Source organism: Psittacula echo (genome assembly GCF_963264785.1).
Source record: "Psittacula echo genome assembly, chromosome: 7".
NCBI classification, from domain to species: Eukaryota; Metazoa; Chordata; class Aves; order Psittaciformes; family Psittacidae; genus Psittacula; species Psittacula echo.
Genome location: NC_137740.1, coordinates 33,011,363 through 33,038,473, shown reverse-complemented (window position 1 = coordinate 33,038,473; position 27,111 = coordinate 33,011,363). Strand labels below are relative to the sequence as shown.

At 37.4% G+C, this 27,111-nt stretch overlaps 1 protein-coding gene across 1 annotated transcript in view; it reads left to right on the top strand.

The window, feature by feature from the left end:
- The window catches only part of NAALADL2 (N-acetylated alpha-linked acidic dipeptidase like 2), a gene marked incomplete at its 3' end in the record, with an annotated part of 390,135 nt that overhangs the window by 27,853 nt on the left and 335,171 nt on the right, over window positions 1–27,111 (top strand). The gene's annotated exons all lie outside the window — the stretch shown is intronic.

Sequence of the window (27,111 nt, the reverse complement as noted above, 5' to 3'; positions counted from 1 at the left end):
AATGCACCCTAGGATGCCATTGGCCTTCTTGGCCACAAGGGCACATTGCTGGCTCATGGTCATCCTCCTATCCACAAGGACCCCCTGGTCCCTTTCCCCTTCACTACTTTCCAGCAGGTCAACCCCCAACCTGTACTGGTACATGGGGTTGTTCCTCCCCACATGCAAGACTCTACACTTGCCCTTGTTGAATTTCATCAAGTTTCTCCCTGCCCAACTCTCCAGCCTGTCCAGGTCTTGCTGAATGGCAACACAGCCTTCTGGTGTGTCAGCCACTCCTCCCAGTTTAGTGTCATCAGCAAACTTGCTGAGGGTACACTCAGTTCCCTCATCCAGGTCATTGATGAAAATATTAAACAGCACTGGTCCCAGCACCGACCCCTGAGGGACTCCACTAGTCACAGACCTCCAGCTAGATTCTGCCCCATTGACCACAACTCTCTGCCTTCTTCTTTTCAACCAGTTCTTGATCCACCTCACTAACTGATCATCAAGCCCACACTTCCTTAGCTTATCTATGAGGATGCTGTGGGAGACAGTATCAAATGCCTTACTGAAATCAAGAAAAACTACATCTACCGCTCTACCATCATCCATCCACCTAGTTACTTCCTCATAGAAGGCTATAAGGTTGGTCAAACATGACTTCCCCTTGGTAAAACCATGTTGGCTACTCTTAATGACCCCCTCATCCTTGATATGTCTAGAGATGGTGTCAAGAATAAGTTGTTCCATCACCTTTCCAGGGATGGAGGTAAGGCTGACCGGTCTATAATTACCCGGGTCCTCCTTCTTGCCCTTCTTATAGACTGGCGTGACATTTGCCATCCTCCAATCCTCAGGCACCTCTCCTGTTTCCCACGACTTACCAAAGATGATGGAGAGTGGCCTAGCAATGACCTCCACCAGCACCCTGAGCACCCGTGGGTGTATTCCATCCGGACCCATCGATTTATAGATGTCCAGATTGCTTAACTGATTCCTAACCCTATCCTCGTCTACCAAAGCAAACTCCTCCTTTATCCTGACTCCTTCTGGGGCTATAGGAATCTGGGGCCCCTGGAGAGAGTCTGCAGGAGTAAAGACGGAGGCAAAGAAGGCATTCAGCACCTCTGCCTTCTTTATATCCTCTGTCTCCAAGGCACCCAAATACAAGTTACCTTTCAATTGAGAAATGGGCCATAGACAGAATTACATGGCGCTTGGGTTTGCTGGTCTCTACACAGGATCTAAAATATTTTTCAGAGTGCATCTCCATAGATAGAAAGAAATATGTTTTAAAATCAGGCAGGTACCATTTTACACAGAATTATTTCGTCTTTAAGATGAAAGAAGTCTATTGTTCCCAGCTCAGAAATCTCCATTTCATTCCTTCTAGCTCAGTGATTACCAGAATCTCATTTTAGAGACACTTTCAAATCCAAACACCTGTGCTCAGAATTGGATCATGGGATTCTTTAAGATTTTATAAATGTGACACATCGGTCTGACACTGCTTGCATCCATTCCCCTGGTGTTTTTGACTTCACCTAACTAAGTTTTCATGTCTCTTCAAGCTTGTTGCAATCAGGATTGCTTTTTACAGTAAGGTTTGAGACCATATGAGAAGGAATAAGTTACTAGCATGGAGCCTCATGCAGCCCTGTCAGTTTTCATCCTCACTTTCCCAAAAGTGAGGAGATGCTGAGAGCTCTCCTATGGAGGGTAGGACATTGGGCACTATATTAAAAATACAGAAAGATAAAGAAACAAACCCAGTTTCCTGTGGCTCTTGTGTTTTGTTATGTTAGGTGGTAAATGCTTATTATATACACTTCAAAATCACACACCCCCCCCCCCCCCCGGTACCTCTGTGCTTTGTAGTGTACCCTTCCAAATAGCACTATCAGAGTGTGGAGATAAATGTATTAATATAAAGTATGGATCTTTATATATATATTATTGCTTGCTTTCTCTTTTAAACCACATTTATCTGGAGAATTTGCTTTCATGGCATACCTCTTATCCCAGCTCTGGAACATTGATTTCTCCTCCTTTAACGGTGAAAGTTTTCTTTCTTTTCAGTCCCTACCTTGCTTACCCCAGTTGTTTTGCTGTTAATAATTCCTCAGTTTACTTTCAGAGATCTCTTAATTAAAAGTCACTAGCCTTTAATTATTTTACAATTCCATCAAAGTCTTTCAAGAGGGTAAATGCTGTCAGTTCATGGCAAGTGTTGACATCTGCATGATTTCTGTCACCTTTTGGGTAAGTGGTGATTATTTCTCAGAAGAACAATCTCAAAAGTTGTACTGGTAAACTGTTCTTGTTATTGGGCTGTAACAGGAAGATCCAGACAATAGCTGACAGTCTGAAATACATTTGGAGCCTATCCAGAAAATGCACTTTTGACCTATTACACAAAATGTATGATTTTACATGTTAAAAAAACTCCTGTCTGTAGATAGCAAATTTTATTCAGAAGAGTTGGAGCCAGAAGGTAAAACTAATATAAGAATTTCCTTTTTTCTTTTCAGCCGTGTAGTAAAGTCTGTTTGTGATCTGTCAGAGGGAGAAACGGAGGAGTTGAGGAGTTCAGACATGATAGGTAAAACCAGTATCGTGCTTTTCATCTGCTTTGCTTGTAGTTCCGTAGTTTACTGGACCAGAGGAAAGACAGGTGGAGCAAACCCCAGTGCCACTGAAAGTGTGACAGAATTATCTTAGACTCTGGAGGTAAATACAAAACTAGTGGGTATAGGATGAATGGAAAAGGAAGGTGTTTCCATGCTTGATGACAAGGGGCTGTGGTAGGACAGAAAGGAAGAAAGAATGACAGAAGTATGTATCTGTTCATGTTGTACACAGTCCCCTAGACTACTGCAAGTGTGATTTCTTCTTCCTGCGTAGAAGGTCTTAACTTGTGGACTGCCTTCATGTTCTTTGGATTAGACAGATTTTTTTTTTTTTTTTGCTTGTAGACAGTAAAATAGAAAAGGGAAAAAAAATCAGTTTAATAAACAGAGACATGATAATCATAGTGGCAAATGGAAAAGATACCAATTATAAGAGAATTCAGACAAATAGTTGTAGATTTAAACCACAATGAGAATCATGGCTTGTTTTGACAAACAGGAAAAGTAATTCAAGAGGCAGTTTTTGTTGCCTACAAATGGAACAAATTCTGGAGAAAAAAAAAAAATCAACATTACCTTTGTTCCTGACACTCATAACAGTGATTATAAGGAGTTTTGCTGCAGTGATAAATGTACTGTGAATCACATAGGTTTGTCCACGGCATTCATCTGATTGAAAATCACAAATGTCTAAAATATGCTCCTAATATGTATTACTTTCTAACAATAAGAAGGTTAAAATTTCATTTTGTACCAATGTATAGAAAAGCAGTAAGGTATATTGCATGGTTGCTATAATTAAGAGTGTAATACTTGAGGAAGAAGTGCATTGTAGTATGGGAGGTGGGCAGGATTTTGGAGGATTTAACGGAAGCTGTAATTTCATAGGTAACTATGAAAGAATATTTTCTAACAGAATTACTATTTTAGATGGACCCATAGTGTTTTTAAAGGGTTGAAGCATGGGGAAAGTTGAATATGTGTTTGAATATATTGTACTGCGAAAGTAATGCTGTTGATACCTGAATTGGCTGCTAGTTAGTTTTACATCAAAGTGCATGAGCATCTCTTTTCATAAGTAAGTTCACAGGCATTAAAAGCAAGGACATGTTCTGTTTCTGGAGTGATATTAATAAGTACAGTGGATTCCCTGGAATCATCAGAAAATGGGAATAATTTGGTAGTACTGAGTTATTTACAGACTGATATTCTCAGTCCGAGATACATTGCTGAGGTATATTTAAAAAGTAGCCAAGTAATTTGTGGAAATAATAACTGTCATAACTGAAATAATTGTCCAGAAGATGTGTTTGAAAACAGGGATTAGCTTTCTTGCTTACCGTATTTTGTGAATATTGAACCACAGGTCTGAAGCTGGATTCAGATTAATGTGTGCTGTGAATGCAGTAGTCCAGTGTTTGAGAATAAGTTCTTGTAGACTTATTGTGGACATGCGTTAAAGATTTGTTGTGCAAATACGTGTAGTGTGATGTTAAGATTAGAATCAAACTGATGACTAAAAGGTCAAAAGCGGAGATAATGTAAATCCAAGGGTCCTGAACCTACTCTCTTACGGAGCTTTTATTTGTGTGTATATAGTCCTGGGATTTTAAAACTGTTCTCATACCTCTGAATCACTAGCTGAAAAGCTGAAAACCCAGAGCTAAATGTAGAACAGAATAGGACTGCAAGGCCTTTGGGAGGAGGGAATGACAGCTTTAAGATGTAACTGTGGTGCTACATGTGTTAATGTCAGTATATGTCTGATATTGAGGGGTATTACCAAGTTCATGGAGCTTTTGTTTTATAGTAGAGGCCAAACAAATTTGATGGGAAGAGAGCATTAACTGTTAGGACATCTAGCACATATACTTGATAAACTATAAATATGTTTATACAAAGAGAATACCATTTTAAAGGAAAAAATACTATGGATGATAAAATAAAGGACAAAAAAATTATTATTATTATATTATTATTATATTATCATTATGTAAAATGCCAAAATGCTTTAATAAAATCAGGATCTCCTCTTACTGCTGAAAATTCAGAGAAGCCTTTTGACCTTCCAGATTTAACAACTGTCAGCGGCTGAGCCATTATATTCATAAGCAGTTTTACAGTACATTTGAAACTACATCACCTATTTATATTAATACCTTCATACCACAACCTGAAGTACAGCTGCTTTCTAATCAAACGTTCAGTTACTGGTGGCCTACTGCAAAGATTAATGAAATGCAGACTTTATTAGCCACAGTGCAACATGTAATTTCACCATTGAAGTTACTGTTGTTGCTCACCTAAACCCACACCTTTGACCACATGAATTGAATGTGTTTGATCTCTGGGAGTGCTTAAAGGGGATAATTGACTGATGCAAAGGATGGGAGCATCCTGAGTTAGGTGGCACTGTGTGTAACAGGCGAGAGGAGTATTTGTCTGGTGGCACACATTCTTTCCCTCTTTCAGCTGTGGTCCTTTGGCCAGGTTCCAGGGTCAAAACTAACGTCAGGCAGCATCAGTGCATGCTGAAGTGCAGCAGGGCACACAGTTACATGTTAGTCAGACAAACCCACCTGCTGCACAAGAGAATTTAAGGAACTTAGAGGAAAAGCAAAGTTGGATTGATTTAGTTGTTCTCCTATAACATGTATAGGGATAAGCTGAATATGGCCTTCTGGTAGGAGTAGCAATTCCTTTTTAAATACTGATCCAAGTGAGAAATTGTTGCATCGTAGCTTGCATTTTTATTATTTTTTTATTGTTCTCTGGACAATACAGATCTCCTTCAAAGATGTATGTAAGGTAGTCTGACAGTCCTTGCTTATCTGTATTTTATATTTCTAGATCCCAATCAAAAGAGACTTAATAGGTCAGTCAGCGTTGTCTCAGACTGGCTTCCTTTAGATTTGTGCAATTTTAGTCCAAACTTCTTAATAAACTGTATTTGTGTGGTGAGGCTGTCTGTGGGTATGTGTTTTTGTGTTTAGCATTGGCAATAGAGAACATCAGTTTGTAGAGGAAAAAAGGAGCCCAACGGCAGATGGAGCAATGAACTATTTACATTGCTGTATTTTGATACTGTTTGTGCTTTTTTTTTATTTTGTACTTACTCCATCTCTTTTTCCTCAGGCTGTTCAGATCAATTGTCAAATACCTGCCTGTCAAAAAAACCCCAACAACTTTGCCTTTTTATTTGGATGATTAATTGAGTAATTTCAGTCACAGGAAAGTTGCCAGATCTTGTAAAAATGGGAGGCGAAGGGACACAAAATCTAACAGCTATTGATTAATAACAGATGTGTATTCAGTGGGATGGAAGATAAACTGCTCTTTCCAGGAATTTGATAGATTGGGTGCTTGCTTCCCAGTTTCCCGAGGAGCACTGCAGGCACCTTTGTTAGGCTGCAGAGGGTGTTATCTAATGAATTTTCATTGATTACATGATAGTGAACATTGATCAGGTCTGTGTTGCCAGTCAAGTCCCTGCTTGTGCTGCTGCTTCTGCCAACCTTCTTCCAGTAAAATATAACAAAGACTGTTTTCCCCTGTTTCTCCTCTTCCATGTTATTTCTTTGTGCTATTAAGGACGGACTTGAAATGATGTATGTTCTTAGAAAAGATCAAACCCTAGAAAAATCAGCCCAAAGAGCATCCTTTCTTTATCAGTTACTTTGCTTAATGCATAAAGTGGCCAGCAGAGTGTATAATCCAATGTTTTGCTCAATTAGTAAATCAATATAATCCAAAGCAGATTTATAAACTGCACACAGACAACCTGGGGAACAGGATCTTTAAAGCCAATAGTATCAGCCAGCATGTCTGAAGTTATAATGACAAAAGGACTGGTAAGAGAGTAACTAAATGCGAGATTGCTTTGTAATGCCACTGTGAATAAAAGGGACTCTACTTTTATAAGCAACATGAGGAAAAAGCATTGTTGGCCTACCATAGTGCTTTTGTGATTCTCTGTGTTAGCTATATGTAGATAAATAGCTACTGTTACTAGAAAGAGTAGAGGGAAAATACAAAGAAGCAAAAGAAGAGATTGATAGGAGAGCTAGTAGGGAACTTCATGAAACAGTAATTCCTAATCCATTTGCAGAGGAATCCTGAAGTGTTTCATACACTGTCTGCGGTTCAGGTTTTTGTTCTCACCTGTGATTGCTATTGTGCTTGTTTGTCTTGTAAAATTAGTTACTGAAATTTTTTGCATTTACGTAAGCTATGTTGTTCTTTGAATGAAATCTGGATTTACTTTTAATGATTCCCTGTCATCTTTTATTCCTGCAAGTGTCCTGGTGTTTCTTTTGAATTTTACACTGGGGCTTGTATATGACTACATTTCAGCTTCACTGCAGTTTCCTCATGTGAAGGCCACATCACTGGCAGATCGTTGAGCTGTGGAGAACTGCATAGGATCGACTAGCTTGGTGTCAACTTTCTGGTGTGTTGACAGGTATTTTCCTGGTTGTTAGCAACAGAGGTTAAACTAACATAAAAGTCTTCTTCTGTCCACAGAAAGTACTGTGGTGTCTTGGTTTGGTCTTGTGTTGTGCTGTCACCAGCAATATCCAGTGGGCTACCATTTTTATTTGAAAAATTTTTAAACGACAAATTTAATCCAGATGGCAAGTAGCTACTTAAATACCAGCTCCTTACTGTTTAGTGTGGGTTGTGTGTGGCATTTTTTGTTCATCCCTTTGTTTTTGGTTTGTTTTTTTTTTGCTGTTACATGCAATGAAAGCAATGAAAGATGGTTGACTGCTGCTGGATCACTGCACAGATGCACATGAAAATGAGCATCTGTTCAACCTCTGACTCAATTTTTCATTACAATCCCACCAGCATCACTTCTGCCAACTGTGCTTCATGAGATGTCATGGCAGCAGCTCCAAATAGTGTGGCTGAATTGCAATGCTCCTTAACCAAAGGGTGCTTGGGCGAAGAGGAAAGACCACATGAACATGTAAAAGTAAAATTGTTGTATGATAAATTATACTTTTTTTCTTTCCTCACATCAGTCAAATTAAAGTTGCGTAAGCATTGGTATTAGTTTCTAAATTTCAGTGACTGTACGGCTGAAAAATGTCTGCAAGCAGAGAGAAGTTATTTTAATGAAATACTTAAAAGTTCTACTTAACCTCCTAATGTTGCCCCTTAGAGGTTCAAACTGCAAACTTGTGGTTTGGGAGTAGGCTACATTTTTGCTGCTGGACAGGGGTTGGCTGGAGTATCCAGAGCCATCAAATTCCTGAGAATTTCCTCCAAAGACAGGAACTTCTCCTTAGATGTGAAAATGTTATATTGAACTACATATAACAACTTGTTTTAATTTATGACACATCACAACCTGTATAGGATTTTTTTTCTGAGCTTGATACTGTTTGAAAGAATTTCCTTTGTAACTAGAAGCTGAGGAAATAACAGTGGTTGTTAGATTTTTGTCACAGAGATAAATATTAATGAAATACTTCATATAAACTATGGTAAAGCCTCCTTGGAAATTCAGTCAGATCTTTTTGTTCATTAGCTGAGAGCTTGTTTGTCATTCACGCAGTAGCTCACTGTTCTGGAGGAATGCAACTATGTTCAAATGTCAAGAAATCTGTGTTGTGTGTCATGTGATCTTCTCTAACTCATTTTATAACTCATTCAGTCGGTTCCCAAATTCTACAATTACTTTGAAGTATATGCATTATTCACAAATATTCATGATGTGATAGAAAACACTTCAGATGGAATAAAACTTGTGGGTATTTTCCAGTCATGTACATAGAAGTAGCATTATTCATGTGAAAAAATAATTTGTTTAATCACCTTGTGCTTTGGGGCTTAACCGTCTTTGAATGCCTCCTGAGAGCTTTCCTTTAATAGCATCCTCCCAGCTGATTACTCCAGCCTCTACCAATCTGTTGTTGTTGAGGTACTCCGCACTGTTTTTCCTCCTTAGCATAGGCATACTTGTACTTTGAAGTTACATTGCGCTAACTCAAGATGTTGTCTTCTGATCTTTTACAAAGAAATAATAATGAAATTACAAAGGTCTTCCTGATTCCAGCTCCTCGGGCTAAACCACCTGCTAGCTGAGATTACCTGAGGCTTTTCATCACTAGGGTTTTCCCATACTGCCAGACTTCAAAGGAAATGTATTAAATGTTACTCTGTACTAATGATTAATTTTAATGTTGTATAATGCAGTTTCTGGTTTTTCTTGTCTTGCTTAGAGATTGATACAGCTTTGTCTGTTAACTCATTTAGAAGTTTTGATTTGATTTGAGTTTTCAGAAAGGGCCTAGGTAGCAAAGGCCGAGTAAGTGTTTTCATCTGGCTTGATCAAAAATCTATCCAAGAATTCAGGGGTTTCTAAAGGGAATAATTTATTTTTTTTTAAGCCTGTGAGATGTCTTGTGTTTGTTAGAAATAATGTGTAATATTTCTTCTGTTTTTTTTGTAGAATTTAAGCAGAATTTACTTGCTCACAGTTCTAACTCTTCTTCAGTGTGCTTAACCAGAATGCACTTTCTTTGTGGGCTGATTTAGGCTGGATCCTTGACTTTTTGCTTCTGTTTTTGATTTGACATTTTTCTCTCTTCCGTTCTCCTCTGCTCTTCCTTAAGCACATATCCCTCAAATACAGCTGCTTTGTTCACACAGTTAATGGCATTGACAAGTGTGTGTTTGAGGAGATGTGTCCCCTGTGCTTGGAGAGTGCTGTCATTTCAGCTATCTCCTTCCAACAAGGGACTAAATACTGCCTTATATGCAGTAAACTATAAAAAATCTGATTAAAAATCTCACCCCTTCAGCCCTGTTGGAATTTTCATGCAGAATACAGCAGTATTCTCAGTGGTTTTATTCACACACATTAAGGGACAACCACTAGGCTTAGAAAAGTCAGGGGTTGGTTTTTCACTTTGGAGCATCTGAAGTAACATGCCCAGGGAAGTTGTGAATGCTCCATCCCTGGCAGTGTTCAAGGCCAGGTTGGACAGAGCCTTGGGTGGCATGGTTTAGGGTGAGGTGTCCCTGCCCATGGCAGGGGGGTTGGAACTAGATGATCTTGAGGTCCTTTCCAACCCTAACTATTGTATGATTAGTGGAAGGAATAACATTTTATGATTTGATCAGTGCAAGTAAATAAAAAAAAAAAATAGAAAAAAGGGAGGCTGATGATAACAATATGGAGGAAAAGCAGCAGGAAAATTAAAGATTCAGAAAGCCCCTATCAGTGTTACCAAGTAAAACCCTACTTCAAAAACTTTGTGGTGTTTTTACGTCGTTAAGATCTTATTCTAAGATGCTTAAGCAGACGTAAGGTCAGTCGTACTGCATGCAGACCTGAATCCAATTTACTGTCCAGCTTCCACATAGTTGTAATGACTTCAGGTTTTAGAGATTATTTTTCTGTCCTTTGAGAGACAAGACTGAGTTGTGAAATGCAACAGAAACTCTAGGCTTAGATTATAACCTGCCTTGCCATTGGATGTCATAAATATTTGGACAAATGGTAAGTGTCCAGTTTTTATAAATTTGCAGTGGAACTTTACCTCAAAAATAAACCTGGAAGCTGAAGTGAAAAGTTGTTGGGTTTATTTTTCTTCTGCTACTCATATTTTTATTTTAATTTTTCTTTTGAAAGAACCCTCCCAACTAAATTTTTAATTCCTATTATGAAAGCTGTTTTGATTTAATAGATACTTCTGTTGTGCAACATTTCTAAATAATTTTGAAATCTCTAAGCCATATTTTGGAAAATTCAAGTTTTTTACGAAGTGATGCAGCATCTGTGTCTTTTGTAGCTCTAAAGTAGGGTTGTGGTTTGTTTGTGGTTTTTTTTCTTTTTAAGTTCAATTAGAAAAATACCTTTATGTTTCTGCAGGGTTGAACTTCTTTCTTCTAATGACATATGAATATTTTTAATTTGCCTCTAGATTTCAGTCCTAATTTTGAGAGCAGAAAAATAACCCCAGATATTTCTACTAACGTATTGACTGTATTTGGACGTGAGCCGGCAATGTGCGCTTGCAGCCCAGAAGGCTAATAGTATCCTGCGCTGCATTCAGAGGAGTGTGGCCACCAGGTTGAGGGAGGTGATTGTGCCCCTCTGCTCTGGTGAGACCCCACCTGGAGTCCCATGTCCAGCTCTGGAGTCCTTAGTACAGGAAAGACATAGACCTGTTGGAAAGGGTCCAGAGGAGAGCCACAAGAATGATCAAAGGGATGGAGCACCTTTCTTAAGAGGAAAGGCTGAGACAGTTGGGGTTGTCCATCCCAGAGAAGAGAAGACTCTGAGGAGACCTTATTGCAGCCTTTCAGTTCTTAAAAGGAGCCTATAAGAAAGATTAGGGAGAAACTTTTTAGCGGGGCCTGTTTCAATAGGACAAGGGGTGGTGGTTTTAAGCTAAAAGAGGGGAGATTCAGGCTGGATGTGGGGAAGAAATTTTATGATTTAAACCAAAAAAGCTGCCTCTTAGAATTTTTCAGCTTTATAATGTTCAGTTCTATCACTGTCCATTATAGCAGCATTTTGCAGCGCATAAGGCCTTTACTATAAATAAGCATTTTCCTAATATTCCTGTGAAGGACAACATTTCAGGATGCTGCATAGAGCTTTGTGCTTTCCAATTTTTATATTCTGCTTCAGTCTTTCATCTTTAGCCATTATGATAGAGGTTATGATCTTTACGCAGATGATGGTAAGATTTATGTGTATATAGTTAGCTTTCTGTATCAGTCACACCTTTTAGAGTAGCTTACTTGTACTTTCTAGAAGGTTGGTTTCATTGTCCATGCTGGCCATACCTGATGCTTCAAAATCAACATAACTTCTCTTAGAAATACTTTACAGTGTTACAGCTTGTTGTAACAACTGTTGTTTTGGATTTATCCAGTAGTGTGGAGAGCAGCCTAGGAGGAATATACTACAAAAGAGTCAGTAATTAGGTCAGATTTGCAATTTCTTCCCACTCTGATGATATGTAATAGCCTTGTATTATTGCAAGAGTGACATAGTGGATCTGAGTTGTCTGAACTGTGTTCCCTGTGCATCTTCTCATTGTTGGGAGTTTTGTATGAGCTTTTCATACTTAGACTGTGACATGAGCTTTTGCTTTTCCCTCTGTTTCTGTCAGTGTGAAGCCTTTGTTGCTCAAGTATGTTCATTACTCTCTTTATGACAAATTAAATTTAGAATTTTTGCTAAGGCCAGGCTGCTAATGGTGTCTAAAAATAATTTCAAGAACAACAGTGTAATGTGTTTCAGTAATTGTTAAATATGAGCGAACTGACTAGGCTAAAAGAAGAATCAGGCCAATTAATCCTCTCTTTGAGGATAGTGGTGCTTGTAATTAGAGACGCTAAGGAAATGTTTCTCTCTTGCTCCCTGCCTCTCCCCACCTTTTTTCTCACACAAGATGGTGGAAAGTGCAGGCAGAAAGCACTGACCTGAAGAGCTAAATGCTCAAGCATTGTAGTGGTCACAGGGGAAACTTCAGCAGTTTCCCAAGAATATGAAACCTTATAGTGAGGTTTTTAGAATGCATTTCTGTGAAATGTCTTGTTTTTCTTAAGAACTGGTGCTTTGTGAGGGAAAATGGTTTCTTTTAGCAAATCTCAATAATGCACTATTTGTGGTGGTGGAGAACTATGTTGAGGTGTACCATCATCTTTCCCTGCAGCTCAAGGTGGAACATGCAATTTAATCTCAAGTCATGATGCTGTTTCTGTAAGTTGAGAACCTGAAGAGAGCTCGGTATGGGGATGTCTGCAAGTAGGGAAGTTTTGTGTTTATGTGAGTGGCAGTTTGCCAGGTTTTTCTAATAAGTAAAGATCTATCATATTACATAAGGTGATTTAAAATTATTTAGTATTCTTTTAAAATATAGTACATAACTTGATAATCTAGTTTCTCAAAAAAGCAGTCCCTCTCTTTGAGGGAGACTTAAAATGAGCATCTCTAAGGAACCGCTCCCTTCATACAGGGAATGACATGCGGTCCGATAAAATGCAGGTTATGGTCTCCAACCTGAAGATGGTATTTCTTATTCTTTACTAGGCTTTTTAATCTTGCCTTACTTGCATCCTTTATCTAACCAATTTCTATTTTAAGGATTGTAATTTTTGTAGTGCCATGTCACTGTGGAGAATTGAAAACCTTGACCATTTGCAAGGTCTTTGTTTTTTGACTATTCTGGTATTACTTCGTTTTGTCCTGACTTAGGGATATGTACATTGGAGTAACTTGGGTGGTCTTAACCTGTAAGACTGAATATGATGTTGAAGGCGGGGAATTGAATGAGTTGACTGCCTCTTCAAAAATAAATCGTATTTGTGAAGTGGTGAAGCTTTCAGAAGCACTGAGCATTTGTCAGTTCTTGTTCAGCGGTAGACATATGGTACAGTTGTGTAATATAAATTTAGCAGTATAGTTTTTTTGTGGTTTTGGTTGGTTTTTTTTTTTTAAGAAACTTTACACTTACTTTTCTCAGTGCGAATAAGATTACAAACTCTGCAAGGTTTTGTTGGCCCTAGACTTTGTATGTCACAGCAGTTTCTAGTGTCTTGCGTGTGGCTTAATTGGCTCCCAGAAGTGAGAACAAAATGTACCCATTTTTCAGCAATCTGTAGAAAACATGGACATACACAATTGCATTGTTTGAGTGTATTGGTTAGGAACCCTATAGACTATTTCTTTTCTATAGCAAGGCTTCTTTTTTTACAATTGGTGAGAATTTTATATGGAAGATTTCAGGGATCTGGTATGTATTTCCTATTCAGTCAGAGATGTAAAACCCAGCATGACTTTGTGTTTGCAGTAAGGTGTATTTTCCCTGAATTCATGGCATTACGGAATGAGGAGTCGGATCAAAACCCGGTGCTAACAGCAGCAATGAATGTATGACATATTGTTGTCTGTTGATATTTTTTTTTTTTAGTGTAGAACCTAAATGCGGGCAACCTTTATAAAAGATTACAAAATAAAAAGAAAGGGGTTCTGGTACTACAAAATTAATGACTCTAAAGTGTATACATCTAAATGGTAAAAAAAACCAAACAAACAAACAAACACAAAACTCATATTCCACATCCCCTTCATTTAATTACTAATGTTAAATACAGCTCTTGGAACATTTTTTAGAAGCTGTCATTAACAAGAATGCAGTTTCAACAGTGGTATGTGATATTACGGTCTTTTCACAGTGTTTTTAGTGTAGTAGTCTTAATGGGGCAAACATACTTCTTACTTAAGATCACCTTCATCCAGTCAGCTCCTACTAAAACTCTCCCTACGTATTTAAACTTTCTTCCCTTAGTGAAAATTTGTAACAGAAGAGAGGTGAGTGGAGGTGATATAAAATATATGCCATCAGGTACAAATATGTTTTATGAACTTGTCACATTAAGCCTTGGGAAATCTTGTACACATGAATGCTTTCACAAATCATTTTGTATGTGCATAGGAGCAAACTATGATTTTTTAGTCTTCAGGGTATCTGCAAGTGGGTCTTTTCTTGTCTGTTGAGCAAAGAAATACAGCAGTAAAGTTTTAGACTTTGCAAGGTCACTTCGGACAGATAGAATTGTATGAAATTTCTTGTTGAGGCTTGAAAGCAGATGAAATTCAGGTGGTTTTACTTTTCAGTATGATGTGAATTTCTTACTAGTTTGGGAAAAGTAAGTGAAAGGACTAGTTGAAGTGTCACAGAAGTGATTAAAATGTTCTTCCAGACTCTGCTGTTACAAAAAGGGAAGGAAACTGTAGTTTTAGAAAGAGAAAAGTAAGCCAAATTACCTCTGAGTAAAACTGGCATTTTCTTTTTTACTCTTTCCCCACAGAAAAGGTGTTAGAATCTTGTTCTGTATAATGCATTGATCAAAAAAGAAAAAGAAAAAGGAGTGAAATGTTTAAGTTGGTTAGATGAGGCTTAATTACAGCATTATATATTTGATGCTTTTCAGCATTAGCAGCAATGTCCCATGTGCCCTCCTCCTACCACTGCAACTCAGGAACCTGCAAAACACAGTGTTGCATCATTTTTAATTGTAGTTATGTCTTCTAGATATGGATATAGTGCATTTCTTTCACTTAAAGGAGTTTTTGTTCACTTTCCATCTTCCCATTTCATCACACAGAGGGGTGATCAGAGTACAATCGTGTCTGGGATGCAATTGGTAATTTTTTCAAGTGTCAAAAGTATTTTTTACATTTTTCAGGTTAGTTCCAAGCTCTGGCATTTCAAGCAATGACAACAGAAGCAAAACCACACAGCTATGAGTAATTTGCCATTTCCCAATAACTTTCCGAATAGATTTGAGTAGGTTTTATGTAGCTTTCACAATTGCTTTGAAGAGCATTCAAATGCACCTCTCATGTTGAAACAATCTCATACTTAGGTTTCCCACACCAGCCAGTAGTGTATCCTGAAGTAGACCTCTGCAGGGCATTCCCAGACCGATGTGTGAGAATTTAGTGGTTGAACCACTCCTGTTTCTCCCATGCAGCTGCCAAACCAGTTGTTTTAGCTATCGACTTTCCCTTTTAATCTTTTCTGTGTGGGTTATTCACATTTACTAAAGAATGAATGTTATTAACTCCAATGATGACAGAAGTACTGAACACAAACTTGTTTAAACTGGGTATGTAATTTGAAATTTATAAGGTGAATCTTCAAGTGAAAGCAAGTTCTTCACCAACAGTGTTGGAGGTTCTGTTAGCTTTTCAATCCATATTTGAAAGCAGCACCTTTATATTTTGTTTTCAGTCTTGTGTCAGAGAGAGACTTCTGTGAATTAATATAAAAGGTGTTGCATGTAACCTACTACAGATAGGGAAACAGGGACCACAAAGTATATCTACCTTGGGAAAGTGGTATGGAGGAATGCAGTAGGTCATTTTCCCTGCCCATGGCAGGGGGGTTGGAACTAGATGATCTTAAGGTCCTTTCCAACCCTAACTATTCTATGATCCTATGATTGGTCTGGGAGGATCTGCTGAATAGGTACTGCACATGCACCCATGCATTACAATGCTATAAGCCACAAAAAGCTCCCATTAGAAATATGAGGCTTGTAGTAGACGCCCAACTCTATATTGCATACTATAATGCCGGAAGAAAAGAGAAAGAGAAATAAATGAAAGGTGTTGGAGAAACAAAGATTGCTGGTGAAGATATACTGAGCAAAAACTATCAATCCTTGTTTAGAAGAGTAGACATTAAAGTTTCAGTATGTCTTAGATGACAAAGGAAACTGCCATTCATCTGAATGTTATCGAAGGGCTTTCTATTCCTCTTAACCCATATAATTGTGTTTTGATGCTTGGGAGCATGTGGTCTTCCTCTTTGGAAATCGGTGTGGTCCTTACTAAATGCCTTGCATTCAAGGGAGAAGATTTTTTCCAGTTTGAAAATCCTAAGGATGACAGAAGATACTTTCTGCTACTTTGCTCTGATCATGTTTGTGAGTTGCCTTTGGCTCAAACCTTGCAGCTGTGTTAAGTCATTGTTCGGTAAAACTGCCAATGTAGAAACCTAAATCTAAGGGTATTAGAACTGAAAATACTCGATATTTTCTTTGTGAATTTCCTAAGACCCTCTTTATAGTCTCTCTCACTTGTAAACTATACAGTTAACTTAGGTTATGTGACCAGCTTGCTCTAATATTTTTTAAAATCACTGTAAAATATAAAGACTTTGGAGTAGTAATTACAGAAGTAATGGGGAACTGTAATTATTTTAGCTGTTGCATTTTTCTATTTGTCAATATATCTTTAAAGTGTTCAGATTGTGTTTCACAAACCTCAGGTATGAGATGGAGACCTTGTCCTTTAAAAATGAATATCGGTATATAGTAAGTTTAGTAATACAAAAAACTTGGTATTGTACATGCTTTGGAAGCAGTGAAGAAAAAAAGAACAAGGTAGTCAGCTTTTGAAGATCCATTGCTGCAGCATTAAAATAAACAGGAGACTAAGCTTTAGTGCAATTTAAAAGCAATTAATCTCAAACAAAAACATAGTGGCAGCATAATTGATGCAAATCTATGTAAATAGGTAGTTATGGTGAATTGGAATGTAGTATTACTGAATGGACTGCTCAAGGTCTTCGTAACTAAAAAGACTGAATACCCTGTTTACCAGGAGAAATGTGCTTTATTCTGTACCAGTTGCTTTAGGTTATTAATTTGAGAAGCTGATCATTTTGGACCATTAATCATTGTAATTAGAGACAGATTTAGTGAGCTTTAGTGCAGTTCTCAACTAGATTAATAGTTGTGTAAACCAACGTTTATTAATATAAATGAAGTAAATTAGAAGCATGACATTGTAAAGACGGGGATGAAACTTACGGAACTCTTCTGGATTCTCCCAAAACTCTCATTAATTCAAACACGTTGTTCTCCAGTAGTTTGCTTTGTTTTGTTTCAGTCTTTTCTTTTTTTTTTTTCTCCTGCATTAAAAGTGCTGTAGTTAAGCCCAGATAAGCAGCCTAAGAGAAGAACACATGCAGTGAAATCTAACCATGTTTACAGTTACTTAATATCCATAGATTTTTATATTTGGGTGGAGAAGGGAGTAGAGAATTTAGCAGCCATGGGAAGTGGTACATTTTTTTTTTTTTTTTTACATATTCTTATCAGTATGATCATGTTTTTTCATTCATCTGGAGGATCAGAGCCAGGATTGCCAGCACATGCAAGATTCTGTGTGTATGGAGACTCCTACCCCAGTGTGGCGCAACAGTTATGAGCATTGCCACTCAGAAGTCTAAATAAGAAATACTGTGCACAGCGATGTCTCCTTGATGCTTCTCTCAGGTAGGGAGACTGAATTTTCAGTCTGCTAAAGATGTGACAGTTGCATCTATCTCTGGCTTTACTTCAGAGAGGAGGTGGCATATGATAAAGTGTAGTGTAGAAGTGAGAGGTTTTCCCAGCTCTGAATTTTTTGTACCTTTCCTTTCCTGAGGGCAGCTGCCTTCGTAAGTCTGGATTTTCCTACGCTGGGGTTCTCATGGCAGATAAATGATGGCTTGTAACAGGATGTCCCGGTGTCTGGACTTTTTGATGACCTTTCCTTGGGGTTCTGGCATGAGTTCTGTGAGTCTGTGTGTACTCCTGTGCATCGGAAAGGGAGATTTCCAGACGCTTCATTGAAGTTGTGTGCTGAAGCACCTTTTTTTTGAGCTGTGTCTGTAGTTAAAGGGAAAAACCTCAGATTTCTTTAGGATTAACATCTGTTTCTCATTTATAAAGCTAATGTTTCAGTGCTTACAGAAACATGAGGTTCTCCTGATGGTCTGTTCAAGCCTTGTGGATTCCAATTCTAGCTCTTCTCTTCCCAAATTGTTTTTTAAAAATTAGGAAGAAAATGTGTTTTACAAGATTAAAAGACTTCTGTTACCAGAAGAGTCAAAACGTCTATAAATTAAAAATCTTCAAGTGTGTTTAGCAGCTGGAGGCAATCTGCATGCGTGTGCGTGTATTTTCCTACGTCCAAAACACAAGAACTGATCCACAGATCCCCAAGAGCTGTCAGCAATTTCTTCTCCAGTGATTTTTTTCCTTTTAAAGATATTCCCAATCCCCAACCAAATGAAAGGCTTAGTTTTTTTAACAGAGTGGTTCTTGACCTCCTTTCACCTTCTTTAGATTAGGTACACAGGCATAGCTCTGTACTGAAAATCACATTGCAAATCTACATACTTACAGAAAACTTCAGAGCTTTCTCTAATAGAAGGAAAAAAAAAGGTGCAAGGAAGGCAGCAGTTGCCTTATTCATGTGCTTTGAATGGCAATTTCTAATAATGCAAAAAACTACATGGCAAATGTAAAGAAGGTAATTTCCTATCCAATCCAGCCTCCTGGTTACAAATCACCTGACAGAAATACCATGAAGAGGTAGTTGTGACATGTGCTCCTCTGTCACTCCAGTTATTCCACAGCAGCTTTCCAGTGAGCAAGTTGGGAAGTAAGACCGGCTTTCCAGTGGAAGCTCCTTTAGGGTAGGTGGTTTCAGTTTTGCCTCCCTTGATTTAAGTAAGACAAGCCTGTTTGCAGTTCTGAATTCTTTTGGAACGTGTCTTCACATGCAACTTTTCATACCTTTTTGGATCGTCTTAAAAGAAATCTATACCTGTAGTTGACCTAGTTAATCTATGCAATTATGCCACTTTGTAGGGTGTATGCACATCTTGTTCTTGTCTCCGTATTTTTTCCCTGCTTGGCAGTCATTCTTTTTTAAAAATACCATATGGTTGGTAATGGGAACTTGAGTTCAGTATTTCTTTTGTTAAAATTACTGGCCAGAAGAATGGAGACAGAAATCAGACTACCTCTTTGCAAAATCACAGGTCATTCACTGCCTTCTCAGAAATCCTGCTGGATTAATTCACATGTTTTTAATAGCGATGAGTAAGGCAAATGGAGTCCTGCTGAAAGCAAGTGAGAAGTCAGGAATTGTTGGTTCTAGTTAAAAATGCACCCGTTTCTCACCAGAGCTTCATGCTACAACATCTTTTTGTCTATGAATCTACTAAGAGACTTCCAAGAGATGATGGGTATCTTGTGCCTAGTTGTTATCTGTTGTGTGGTGCCAAATTTACTTGTGTTTCTTCCTTCCTGGCTGTAAAGCTACAATATTATTTAAAGCTGTAGTTTTCAATCTACATAAATTGAGTGTTTCTGGATTAAATTGTGTCCAAGTGCAAATATGCAGAGAGTATTCAGCCTTGTAAACCCCTGTATGCTCTGTGATCTAGCAGAACTCATTAATGAGCTAAAATTGAAGGATGTAAATAGCTTTCCTAAAGACACTGTGTCATTTGGTGTTTGTTACTAGCTTAGTACTGGTACTCTTAACATACTGTATTATCTGTCCCTGAATCGATATAAATAAAATTCAACAATTTTCAACTGCTAAATATAAGACTTTTTTTTTTTTTGGCAAAATTTACTCTTTTCATTTGTGGTTAAATGCTTGTTGGTATAGGAAAGAATGACTCTTTACTTGACTGTTGTTACTAAGTATATACAGGTTATTATGCATCTTTATAGAACACTGAGAACAGATTGTAGATGTATAATATAAATATAAAATTTTTCAAGCTAGATACTGTAAATGTTTTGGCGATATTAACACATGCAGAAGGAGAATCAGTAACTGCTAACTTCTTAGTTGTGCAGATTACTATATGGCATCTAATACTATCTAGTGATTTGGTTATAGCATCTTTGACCGTGATGTTTTGCTTTCCATTTTTCTTGTAAACGTTACTTTGGTAGACTTGCCCTAATAAATTCTTCCCTATGTTTTCCAAAGTGTTGCTTTGCCCCTTGGCTATCATAGGGAAACAGCTGTGATTTAAGACATCATCTTCGCTATTAACATCAAGTGGCTGCACAGCAGCTATGAATCATCTTTATGAATGTGTTGTGACTAAATCATAGGACTCATTAGGTGTGGATGGATGGATATCTGAGAAAGTGATATAGGTAATAGGCTTTCTTTTCAGATAATGAAAAAGTTTTCACCTTCACTTTTCTTTATATGCTTGCCTTGGAAATGGTGTCTTTCTAATACAAGTACTTGCAAACACACAGCTGAAAATGAGTCTATCACTGTAAATCCAGTTACATGCAGAAGACTGATTCATTTGTTTGAATGAATGGTAATTATTCACAACTGGGGCTTCTGTAGCAGAGTATTTTATCAGACAAGAGCAAGTTAAGGTGGTTTTATTGTTTGCTTTTTTTCTTATTTCATGTTGGAAGTTTTCTGGCATCTGATGGCCAAGAAAGAATTGTCCCTGATGTTATCTGAGGATGGTGGGGAAATTAATGAATCACACAGGCATGTGCAGAAAACAAATTTCCTAAATTTCTGTTTTACCAAAACAGCTATTTAAATAGCATGCGTTCTTTCTGCATGTGGTCTGTATTGGAGAGTACTGAATCTTTTCTGTATAATTCATTTATTTCAAGGAAATTCTTTTATTTTTCCTCAGAAGAACCCAAAGATATATAAGCAAATTGCCTCTTGGCCAAGCCATATCTCTTAACCCAGTAAATATACCTCTTCCTCCCCCCAGAGGAGCTAGGTTAATCTGTTGTCTTGATATTTTTTTGCTACAATCAGATATTTCATAGTTGGTCTCTTAATAGTAATTTCACTTTGATAAAGCTTTCAATTTGTTTGCTGCAAAGAATGGTTGACAACACCTCCCCCAAATCAGTTTGAACATTAACTGCCTCAAGATATAAACTCATTAGAAGCACATACTCAGATTGATTGGACTGATACTGATGGTGATGATGGTAATAATTGCATTACGGTAGTGCCTTAGGATCCTAGCTGTGAATGAGGTTCTCATTCTTGTAGGTACAAAGCTACGATCCTCTCCAGCCCTGAAAGCCTTCAAAACTAGAAGTAAAATGAGAAACAGTGACAGCTTGAATACAACAAATCCTCCCTTCCTTCTCTTTTAATTAAAAAAAGATAGAAAAAAGAAAAGGAGACCTCGTTGCCTCTTTGCATCCCAACCAGAGATGCCAAATTCTGTTCTTCAGTACATTTGAAAGAAGCAAAATACCTGTAAGAACACTCGTGCAAGACACTGTCATACAAGAATATGAAGTTTTGCCCTCTGATTTGTGATAAGCAGTTAATAAAGAAATAAAATAATGAATGATGCAGGTTTCAATGGTAGTAATGCACATAGTGGTAGTAATAAGCAGGGAGCACATATGTCTGTTTGAAGTATGAGCTGAGGTTTATACTGAGCTATTGCTTTTACAGTCAAGCAGATGTCAGTGGGCTTGTTTTACAGGATATCATGATATATGAAACTGAAGGTGTTTGAGTAGTAAAAATTACTCCTGTCAATTCGTCTTTGTGTATGACACTTTGATATATCATTCACAGCTTAATTATATTGTCATACTTGAGAGATTAAAACAAAAGTCAGGTTGACTCTTGCTTAAACCTTTCTCTGAAATAATGCTGGTAGGTAAAGGGAGAAGAAATCCATAAGATCTATATAAAATTCCATTATAATGTATTGTGCCATCAATAACGGGTTCCTTCCATGAAGCAGTTTCGCATAGTGCAGTTAGAGAGATATTCATCAGCCATGACTCACTACATAGAGCACAAGCAACTAATACCAGACATATCAGGAAAAAAGCCAGACACTGGGAATTGTCCTTTGTACAGGCCTTGGAGTGGCTGGGGTGTGGGTTATGCCAAACCCCAGTGGAATTAGAGCAGCCGAACAAAGACACAAATCTGTCAGTGCAGGTTTACAGGCCTGACAGTAAAAAGTGTTAGATAACTCTGTCCAGGAAGTCTTTGCTGTCACCTTCGCTGGCTTGGAGATGGTTACCCATCTGCAGAAGGGAACTGTTGGGTGGTGGGGGCCAGGGCCTTTTAGCTGCTGTCCAGAGAGGACAGAAGGGACTCCCCTGCCCACCAGGGGGTCAGAAGGACTTCTGAATATCGAGCTGGTCTCACTTTGTTACAAAGAGGGCATGTGATTTTGTGTTTGCCTATTAAATGGCAAGCTACAAATGACAAAACAAACTGTAATCAAAATAAATTGCAGTATGTCATTTGGGCATGCAGGTTTTGAGGCTTAATTATTATCAAGTACATTGATTAAAGCAAAACTGATCAAAACTCAAAGGAGAATTTTATATGTTCTCAGACTCTTTTGTGTTTGGGTATTTTATCTACATAAAATGGGTTGCTTTTATATGAAGCTCTTCATTGAAGTGAATTGCGCATTGGTACCTAGTGAAGGTGTACATGGCATCCAAAAAATCTGTGCAGTTAAATTAATATTGAATTTTTTCAAGACATTGTATTTGGCGTATTGCTCCTTCACCTTTTGTTTCTGGATGGTACTGTAATGCATATACAATTTAATTGTTGTACTGATGATTACTGCCAGATGCTGCAAAAAAAATAATTAAATACTAGACAAGTTAATGTAACTTAGGATAAAACTGTTAATGTGGGTCATTGTGTTATTTGTTGCACATGTTTTATGTATGTGGGTTCAAGTGATTGGGTAAGGCATGCATTTAATTTATTTAACAACTTCCTGATGTGTCTGTGATTTTAACCATGGGTGGCTTTCAGAGTGACAGCTTTGAAGGCAGACAAAGGCTGTTTATCTTTGAACTTCAGGATGAGAAGGTAAAGGATTGCACAGGCAGAGGTGCTGGTGGTGACACCGACTGATGCATGGTTGGTAAAAATGGCTGTCAAGGAATTTTTCATTGACAGGGATCACTTTCAAACACTGTGGAACTTTTTTTGTGGATGCAAAGGTAGAACTGCTCCATATTCACCTGCCTGGGGATGTGGCAAATGCTGACAGTGCTCTTTACGTATATGTAAGCAAGCAGATTAATGAAACATCAGTAAAAAGTTCAGTCATACAATCCTTTTTTACTTGCTTTACCATTATAAGGTTAGATTGGCTGTCACATATTATTAATCTGAGCCTTCAAACTGTACCAATTCAGTGCCTCTGCATTTCTCTTCCGTAGCTTAGTTTAATGAAATTGTTATTGCTTCCTTCACATACTAAAGAATCTATGTAATAAAACAAAAGAAAGAAAACCTTACACAATTGCACAGCTACATGAATATAATGAAATCGGTTTGAATCTAACGTTTTCAAATATTTGCTTTGCTAAAACAAATTCTTTCCATGCTTGTGGAGTACTTGTACGCGTTAGGCAAATTGTACATGTGTTGGGAAAAAAAAAAACATTTAGTATGCTATAATTTTGGAATAATGCTGCAATGAACTGGTAGATGGCCACAGATTGCTTGTACAGTGTGTGGCATGTGTAGGTGAGAAAATTTTAGGAAAGCTTGTGATCAAAGGCAGAAAACAAATCTTCAGTATCAAAATTTCAGCAGTATAGGACAATGAAGGTTTACTTTTTTTTTCCTTCCCCATTCTGAGACCCCTGTTTGAATGAAGGTAAATCCATGATTTGATACTTAATGTATAATCAGAGGACCTTGCCCTAGATAGAATTCTCTTTGTATTTATTTAGAATTGGCCTGCAGCCTCTAAAGGCACAGTGTAAATTCATGTAAAATGCATTTAGAGATGTGATTTGGGTGCATTAAAAAAAAAAAAAAAATAAAAAAATTGGATTTTTCTCCCGTTGCAGTTAAAGACTTGTTGAGAATAGCTCTGAAGAGCTTTTCACAGATGTTCTTATCTCACTTTTTTAATTGTCTAGTGCAGTATTTATGCACAAAGATTGCTTTTTCTTTTCTCTAATAACTTTATGTAGGATGCTGCTGAATACTGTTGTTCATATGGAATTACCTGGCTTGACTTGGTCATACCAATGACTTTTGGGTGAGCTTTGTCCATCCGATTGGAACATAATAAATCAGTAAATTTTTTTATTTTTTTATTCTGTGTGGGTAATTTGCTTTTTAGAAAAAGGAAGAGGTGGAGTCCGGTGTTATGTAGTGATGGTTGGCATGGAAGTATTTTTATTCCTTTAGAAAAGCATTTGCTGGGCTGGAGACCAGAAGCAACAGTTTACCTGCTGTTAAGCTCTCTGTGGAATATTTAATCTTCTCTGTTTGGAGAGATTTCCTAATAGAGTGGTTTGCCTGAGTAACTAATGTCTTCTGAGGGAAAAATAAACAGATTTATTGATCTATAGCAGGTTGTTGATATTTTTCACTTTCTCTCTGTATGAATTTATTATATTTTGTAATATATTATTACTAATATCTTAGAGCATAATTATTGCAAATAAATGTTTCTAATGAACTTGCAGTTGTCTGTGTCCATTTTTTGGCTGAATGATATTATACCATTTAGCAGACATCCTCACATTTTCCTTTTGAATTCTAAATGAACATTGCAGCAGATTCAGTTTAAAGATTATTTTTCTTGCAAGAGGGTATGGATATTGTGTTCTTAAAGCAATACAGGCAATCTGGAAATGTGAAAGATGAGGAGAATCCAAGGGTAGCCCTTGCATAGTTGATAGATACACTGTGTCAGAAAGTTTTGGAGGCAACTCATCTGCAAGATGGGGGGGTTCTTCCAGGTACTCATTTAAATACTTGGGCCTTTGTTTCTTCACTTTCTGTGCCCCAGTGAATGTTAACACTGCCTGCTGCCTTGAAGCATAACTCCTATCACATCAGTGGCCAGCTTTGCTGGTCCTTGCATGCCTGTTTAGGGAAGGTGAGGAGGTTGCACACACATGAGTCTGCTTGACCCTTGTCTTGGCTGTTCCTGGGAGTGAATGGTAGAAGATTGGAAAGATTTGGGTTTGGTAGGGCACTTTAAATTCAGGTGTTCTATCAGGTACAGGTGGAGGAGTTTTGGGACTAATTCATCCTGGAAGAAGTGATCTCTCTGGGTGTTTCTTCCCTGCCACACTGACTTTTGCTGGTTTGGTTAGTTTTTTGTGTGTGAAAATGGATTTTAATGTCTTCATATATGTAAGTTACTAATTTAATAATTCTCTAAAATATTTACATTCTTGTACTGTGTTGAAAATTTTTAGTAATTGCTGCGTTTAATTTCATTCTTTAGTTTTACTTTGTAACTGATTATGTTTAGTTACTTGAAGAAAATCAGTTAAGACTTTCAGTAAGCTCCTACTAGCTCTAAATCTTAGTGTCATAATCTTTTTGATGGTAGGAGTTCCTTGCTGTGCAGCACCATAGTTTTGTTTTTAGGGAACTGTAAGGTAACTTATTAACTAATAAGATGAGTTTATGTGTTATAAGTAATGTGTTTAATTGTTTTGATGATTAATGATGTATTTCTCCTGCTGTACGTGATTTCAGTTGAAACTTCTAAGCCAGTATTATTAAATATTTCTGTGGTGATACTGCAGGTTCTTGACTTGCTCGTTCTTATTCCTGAATTTGCCCCATAAGTTTCCTATGTGCAAATAGTCTCTGAATTTGCCTGTGCTAGGGGAAATGGAGGTAATAACCTTCCCTTAGATCACACCTGATATATAGCAATATTTTAAGATATAGAGAGAACAGATTTTTTTGTTGTCCGCATATACTTGTAAGTTCCTGTGCTTGTAAATTGCTTAGAGTTGCTACAGTGAATTAGTGCACTGTATAATACTGCTTCTTAGTGGTTCAGGAAGTTTTTTTTTTTTTAAGTACATGCTTCACTTAAAGAATACTATAACATTAATCAGATTTATTTGAAAGGTATTATTAGGTTTTGTATACTCTGTACTGAATAGTAGCGTATCCTTGGTAATGATTACTCATAAATCCTGCAATTATTCAAAGAATAGCCTCATGATTAGAGTAGCATTGACTGTGTTATCCTGTGTTATTACAACAGTATGGAAGCATTTTCATAATAACAAGGGATTTAATTGGTGCAAAGACTTATTTGTAGAGTACTAAACACATTGGTAAGCAAGGCATTTGAATTGTACATTACAGGCACCCAGAGTATTATCAGCTAATTAGATACTGGAAGGGCATATGTAGTGTTAGCAAAAGCTGTTCAACTTCTGAACACAGTTGTTTTTCAGTATTAAAATGGCTGGAACAATGATTATAAGTTTTATGTGACTTTAAGTATGTTTTATTACCTTCTGTGAACAGTTTCTAAAACATATTTTTAAGCAGTTTTCAGGGAACAGTGAATGATTAAGTTTTGCAATGAAGGTACTGATCTATATCTAGAAAATTGTGCAGTAAAGTTTTACATCAGTAATCAAATGGTATAAATATTTAATCTGTTTCCAGGAAAAGCTTTTCTTCTTTTTTTTTTCTTAACCAGCAGATGTATTTTCTCAGGTGGTGGGAAAGTATCAGTGTAGGTTGATTGGACCAGGTGAAGGAGGAGATGCATTAATGGGAGCCTGATCCCCTGGGGAGTTCTTGGTTATTAATTTGCCCGTTTAAAATTCCATCTGTAATGTACTAATCAAATGCTTCTGACTGTTTAAGCTTTATTGTTACCCTTAAACCTGTACAGAAGGAGGTTTTCTTCTGAAATCTGGTTGGTTTGTTTCTCACGCAGCTGTTAATTATGCCTAGTGATATGTTTTGTTAGTTTTTCCTTCCTTTCAGGCCACTGTTTTCTGCAGACTTCTTTTGCTTCAATTCCATGATATTTTATTGTCTGTCTTCACTGCTCCTCACTTTCTGTTGAAATTCTTGTCATAAATGGTAGCCCACACAAGTATTTTATCTTTTATTCAAACCTTTTATTGTTTATGACCAGTCAACTGTCAAACCCCTATGTTTGGTGGTATGCTACAGAAGTTCTCCTTGCTAAAGGCAGGGTTTATTTTTCCATGGAGTGAAACGTTTTACCATGTAAGAGTGATGTTGAAAGTAGATAAAAATACAGTATTAATGCTTTGTGGAGGAGGAAAACTTTTGCTAAGCAGGACAGGATGGATTAACCTTTTGTGAATAAATGCCTTTGTCTTTGCAGGTGTTTGTGTGAAG